Source organism: Panulirus ornatus, chromosome 27, assembly GCF_036320965.1.
Source record: "Panulirus ornatus isolate Po-2019 chromosome 27, ASM3632096v1, whole genome shotgun sequence".
Lineage (NCBI taxonomy): Eukaryota > Metazoa > Arthropoda > Malacostraca > Decapoda > Palinuridae > Panulirus > Panulirus ornatus.
Genome location: NC_092250.1, coordinates 13,042,100 through 13,048,099, shown reverse-complemented (window position 1 = coordinate 13,048,099; position 6,000 = coordinate 13,042,100). Strand labels below are relative to the sequence as shown.

Below are 6,000 nucleotides of genomic sequence, written 5' to 3'. Positions count from 1 at the left end.
ACTGGACCCTGACCAACTGGCAGACACCAACAGACCCACTTAGACAAAATGATCAGTGGACTGTCAACCAGATGACACTACGAGACCCATATAGCCCACAAAGGTGACTGACCCAGCCAGGCAGCACGGACTAAGGAGCCGGTCTGCTGATGGATCCAACCAGTCAAAAGCAGTGATAAGAGAAGTAGTCAGCAGGTGAATACTTGAAGACTCGGTTATCAGCCACTCAGCAGTAGCCTAACCAGTCATAAGTGACTGTAAGGAACTACAGATCCGCCCAGTCAGCAGAAAACACTAGTTTCGACCATGTAAGCAGAACTAGAGACCCAGTCACCCAACTAGCCAGCAGATACTAGAGGTCTGGTTAGCCAACAGAGGCTAGCAGACTCAACTAGGTAGCAAGGGCTATTGATCCGACCATCCAGCATAAAAGTGGAGACCCGTGCCAGCAAGCAGAACTAATGAACCAAGCCGGCTGGAGGAGACAGCATAACGAGTGTATCCAATTATCCAGCAGAGACAAGCGATCAGGACAGCCACCACAGACTAAGGGACCCGTCCTGCTAGCAAATGAAAAGATCCAGCCAGATAACAGATACGAAAGATCTAATCAACTAGCAGATACGAGACACTAGACTCGCAAGCAGACACGAGAGAACGGGTCAGCCAGCACAGAAGACAGACTTGAGTTAGATAGCTGAGCTCACAGATCCTTCGAAGCACCAGAGACTAATGACTAAGCCATCTCGCAAAGAACAGAGACTCGCTCCAGCCAGCAACACTAAGAGATCCAACGAGCCAGTAGGGGAATAGAATCCTAACAATCCAACAGTGACAAGTAGAACAGATTACCTAGCATAGCAGTACCGGCTGGAGAGCAGTCCAGCCAGCAGAAACGAGGAAATCCTTTTCTCGTGGTTATATCATTCATATTCTGTACCCTGACAAGCATATGCTAATTCGCCGCCTTCGTCAACACAATCATGCTGAATGTATGTATACTTGCATTACCAGTTCATTCAGTTCGTTCTTCCCTGTTCTTACAAAAACCTTCGTAATATCCTGCACTCTTCCAAGCCTAATTTGAACTTTAATGGCCTCCATCTCTAATGGCCTCTACTGCACCAACATTCACAAGAGGAGCCATTTCCCACAATCACTTCCTGGGAATTCCTCTCGCCACGATTTACAAACTTCATCCTTACTCAAAGGCGGACTCCCAAGTCTGTCAAATACACCAGAGATTTCCAGAAGTGTGATATCTACCCATCTGTCTCCTTCCAAAATATCATTGTCTCTCTCCTTTTCACCCATCCTTCTTTTATTACACAGATCTTCATCTGTTTTATATAAACCAACTTTATATTCAAACCATCATAACCTATCACAGCTGTTCTTCATTCATCAAACCTTTCCAAACTTTTTCACAATAAATATCTTCCGTTTATAATTCATTCCACCATGATCTACCTTTTTCACCACAGAATATTCCTACAGTGCCACAGATCCCTGGGGAAGCCGCTTTGAATGCACTCAACTGCAGGAGACGTCACCTAACCCTTCCTTTGTACCAATTTCACTGGCGTATCATGATATCATTCAACCCAACGTATAAGTCAAGTTTTACTCTTTGTTAATCAACTGTTATGCTCTCCGTTTTCTTAAATCACACTTCTAGTTGTGGATCACTTAAGAAAATGATCTAACAGTCCCTCGTATCAAGCATTCACATACAACTCACAACACCCAAGCTACCAGTCATGTACTGTCTTATCATACCTAGCATTCCCACACAACTCACAACACACAAGCTGCCAGTCATGTACTGTCTTATCATACCTAACATTCCCACACAACTCACAACACCCAAACTGCCAGTCATGTACTGTCTTATCATACTTAACACTCCCATACAACTCACAACACCCAAACTGCCAGTCATGTACTGTCTTATCAATATCTAACATTCCCATACAACTCACAACACACAAGCTGCCAGTCATGTACTGTCTTATCATACCTAACACTCCCACACAACTCATCCATGCCATCAGTAACCTACTACCTCATCATACACTAGGATACCTTACCTTCTTGTCAGTTACCTTGAAGAGATGAATGACTAACTCGCAAACTAATCGTGTATGTATGACACATATTTGACCAGTGTCATTTTCACCTGACGCCCTCGTCACTGTCAATCACTTTCCCCTAATTGCCCTTTAGCCTCTCCACGAGAAATGAAACGTAATGGGTAATGGGAATGTAAAAAGGGCATTAACGCTAAACATTACACAAGGGTTAACCCTTAACCAGAGGAACATAACATGGGATCACTTTTTTATTTTCCTGGCTGTAAACATGACACGGGAATTGAGTCTAATGAAAATAGATCATTTACAGTAGATGGTGGTGTATTTACGAGCAGTAAACATCGTGTAGGCAATGAGGGATGTTGTATGAGAGCCTTAAACACATCACGTAGGTGATGTTCACTCCGCGAGACTATCCCATCACTGGGTGATGTTCACTCCGCGAGACTATCCCGTCGCTGGCGATGTTCACTCCGCGAGACTATCCCATCACTGGTGATGTTCACTCCGCGAGACTATCCCGTCATTGGCGATGTTCACTCCGCGAGACTATCCCGTCATTGGCGATGTTCACTCCGCGAGACTATCTCGTCACTGGCGATGTTCACTCCGCGAGACTATCCCATCACTGGCGATGTTCACTCCGCGAGACTATCTCGTCACTGGTGATGTTCACTCCGCGAGACTATCCCATCACTGGTGATGTTCACTCCGCGAGACTATCTCGTCACTGGTGATGTTTATCGGTAAACAACCAACCAAGAACCCAATAACAAATAACATTCTTGAAAGCACTACGTAAAAGAACCTCCTGTTTTACCGTGAGCGAAACCATACATTCTTGAGACATTTAAATGTGTAAATCACACGTAGAAACACAGGTCCCTAAGTTGAAAATAATATCAAAGTCGAATTTACCTTAAGCTGAGTGCCGTTATAATTCAAGTCACAAAGTCATAACAGGCAAAAGAATTAAGAAAAAAAAAGAAATCTAAAACTATAATGGTCATATACATTTTGTCTTCGTTAAATTTCAAAGTACACTTTCCCACCGTGGTTGATACTCAGTGCACTAAACAATACGGAAAAAAGCATGATTAGAATATTTTTTTCAAATATCTTCAAAGGAAAAAAAATAAAATACATTTGGCCACATAGTACTATAGCTGAAGATAGAAGACTCTGTTTTCAAAACGGAAGTTTATATTTCATGTGTTATGCCCTACTATTCCCTAGACACATAAGTCTTTCACGAACGTGTGTGTGAAAAAATTTCCGGAAATACACTTCTTTTTTTCCCCTAAATATCCAGCGGAAATGGGGAAAAAAAGAGGGACTTATTATGAAGTTTTTTTTTCTTTTTCTGCAGAGAATGATAAGGGTCTTTTATAATTTGGATACACAGAAAATATGTATCGTTGACTCATGATGATGATGAACCACAATCCATTTTCTTCTTTCTCATAACTTCATGATACATTTTCTATTAGTTTTACGTACGGAATGAAATCCATCATTCCAAGACTAGACGAGCGATGAAAAATTTCTTCATTCTATTCTTCAAAATATCTGGAAGAAAAATGGGAACACAAATGAGACCTAGAAACATTCTTTGACCACCTCTGTCGCGAACATTTTCCAATTTCCAACCCGTGGACTTCTGGACAAGCTTGGCAGGCAATCAGTATTGCAGGGAACATGACGAGAGCCCACAGACGTCCCTTCCAGAAAGTCTTCACCGCCCCCGTGGCAACCCGTCTTCAACAACCCACACCCAAGACTAACTGTTAACTCCCATGTAAACTTCATGTCTCGTCCAAATATACAGTCCTCGCTCAACCGCTCTTTGTTCACTAGATTCCTCCAGCTCGGCGTGTCTCTCGCAGGAGCAGCTGCAGGGATTTTATACCTATAAGATTTCTAAAGTCTACTTCGATTCAATATGTAGAGGGCGACATGATCTTCGGTGCCAGGATTTCAGGGAATTCTGACCTGCGCGTCTCGGAGGCTTAATATTGCAAGACCTCTGGTGCCAGAAGGAGCACTTGTTTGTACTTGGTTTCCCCAATTAGGGTTAACAGTAGTTACCCTCGAATATTCAAGTAATTGTCTAATTTATTCATCTTAATGCTGAGTTGGAAACGCAAAGATGATGTACCGCTGTTTATTATCAATACGGGAAACTTCTGTATATTTAAGTATTAAGTCTCGACGGTGAATGCACAAATGAGGCAACTTCACAACCATTATGGTTCACCTGCTGTTGATACTGGTCATCATGATGACGTACCATGATGTACTCTTCCATCATGATGACGTACCACTCCATCATGATGACGTACCATTCCATCATGATGTGCTATTCCATCATGATGACGTACTACTCCATCATGATGACTTGCTAATCAATCATAATATCGCACTATTCCGTCATGATGACGTACTACTCCATCATGGTGACGTACTACTCCATCATGATAACGTAACGCTCCATCATTTACATACGAACGACAGCTTGTTATTTCGTTTCTACACTGGAGAAAGGACGAGGAGAGTTTGTCTGTACAGGAGATGGTACCTGGATAGCTTTGCTCTGCAGCAACATTCGCTCTGCGATGAAGGAAAACTCGTCAACACTTTCTTAAACTTAGTATACTGTTTCCATCTTAACGTCAGTCAAGAACGTTTTTCTTCGGGGTGATGTAATCTGAACACAAGAAAATGTGTTGCTCATTCCCTACATCACTGAAGCAATTACCAGAGTCGCAGTTGAAAACGTAAGACTTCAAGATAGGAAATGTATTATTCTCAACGCAGAAGAAAATCACAAAAAGAAAACTAAGCCAGAAAAAAAAAAAAGTGTATATTGAGTTCGAGGAGCAAGTAAATCCGCTGGAATACACGAGACTCTTGAAGGGGTATAAGTCTCCATAATGGCTCTCTGGAACGGATAGCCGATATATATATATACATCCTGGCGCCGAGAACAAGAGGTAACACACTCGTTCGGAGTCCAGGCCAATAGACGAAGATTCTTCGTAATGGCTGGAATGAAAATTAGCCTCCGGAGTTGGGGCGAAAAGAACGGGAGGTGAAACTTTATTCCAGCCACCTCGGCCAACGCCTTGGAAGGAGGTTACTATAGCTGGGTCGGTGGAAGGGAAAAAAACAGAGGAAGGGCGAGGCAGAGGTCATGGAACACAGAGGTTGGATATGACTTCCAGTCATTATACTGTTGTCATCCACGGTAGCAGCGTGGTGATGTGCCGTTATGCTCCATGCGACTTGGTACCGTCTTTCGTGGTTCTTATCAGCCATTGCCAAATGCATGACCTTTTGCCTAGCCTAACACCTGACCACACCTGACGTAAAGACTTTAACGAAGGACGTGTACACTCAGTCTGCTGTTAGTTTCTTCTTTCAACGTCAACATACTGTATCTGAAGAAAGTAGTTGTGAAAGGGCATGTCTCCATACCTCGAAGAGCAGCGCTTCCAGAGACTTAGTTTTTTTGGAAACGAGTTTAATGATGACTCAAAGTATGATACATATGGGCTATTCAGTGGTGCTTTTTTTGCTATAGTATTCATCTTTAACGAAGTAGTGTGGCCGAAGGCAGTTCGATCGAGGAGCGTTAAAAGTGAAAAAAATAAAACCTTTTATTAGACTGACGTCGAACGTCTGTTGTCAGAACGGGCTAGCTTGGTAGGAGGCACTAGTGATACTATGTACTTTAAGAGTTGTCCTCTTTCCATAACACAGGCATGAAAATTCCAAAAGTCTTTCCTGTTTCTCACATGACACGTTTCCCCGTGTTTTTTTTTTCTTTCTTTTTTTTTGTGGCGTCTTCAGCGAGTGGCCAAGACAAGGAAAAGATACAACGCCCTTGGCAGCTGTCTACCTACCC

At 42.8% G+C, this 6,000-nt stretch overlaps 1 long non-coding RNA gene across 1 annotated transcript in view; it reads right to left on the bottom strand.

The window, feature by feature from the left end:
* The window catches only part of LOC139757483 (uncharacterized), a 331,514-nt gene that overhangs the window by 14,082 nt on the left and 311,432 nt on the right, over positions 1-6,000 (bottom strand). The window lies entirely within an intron of this gene.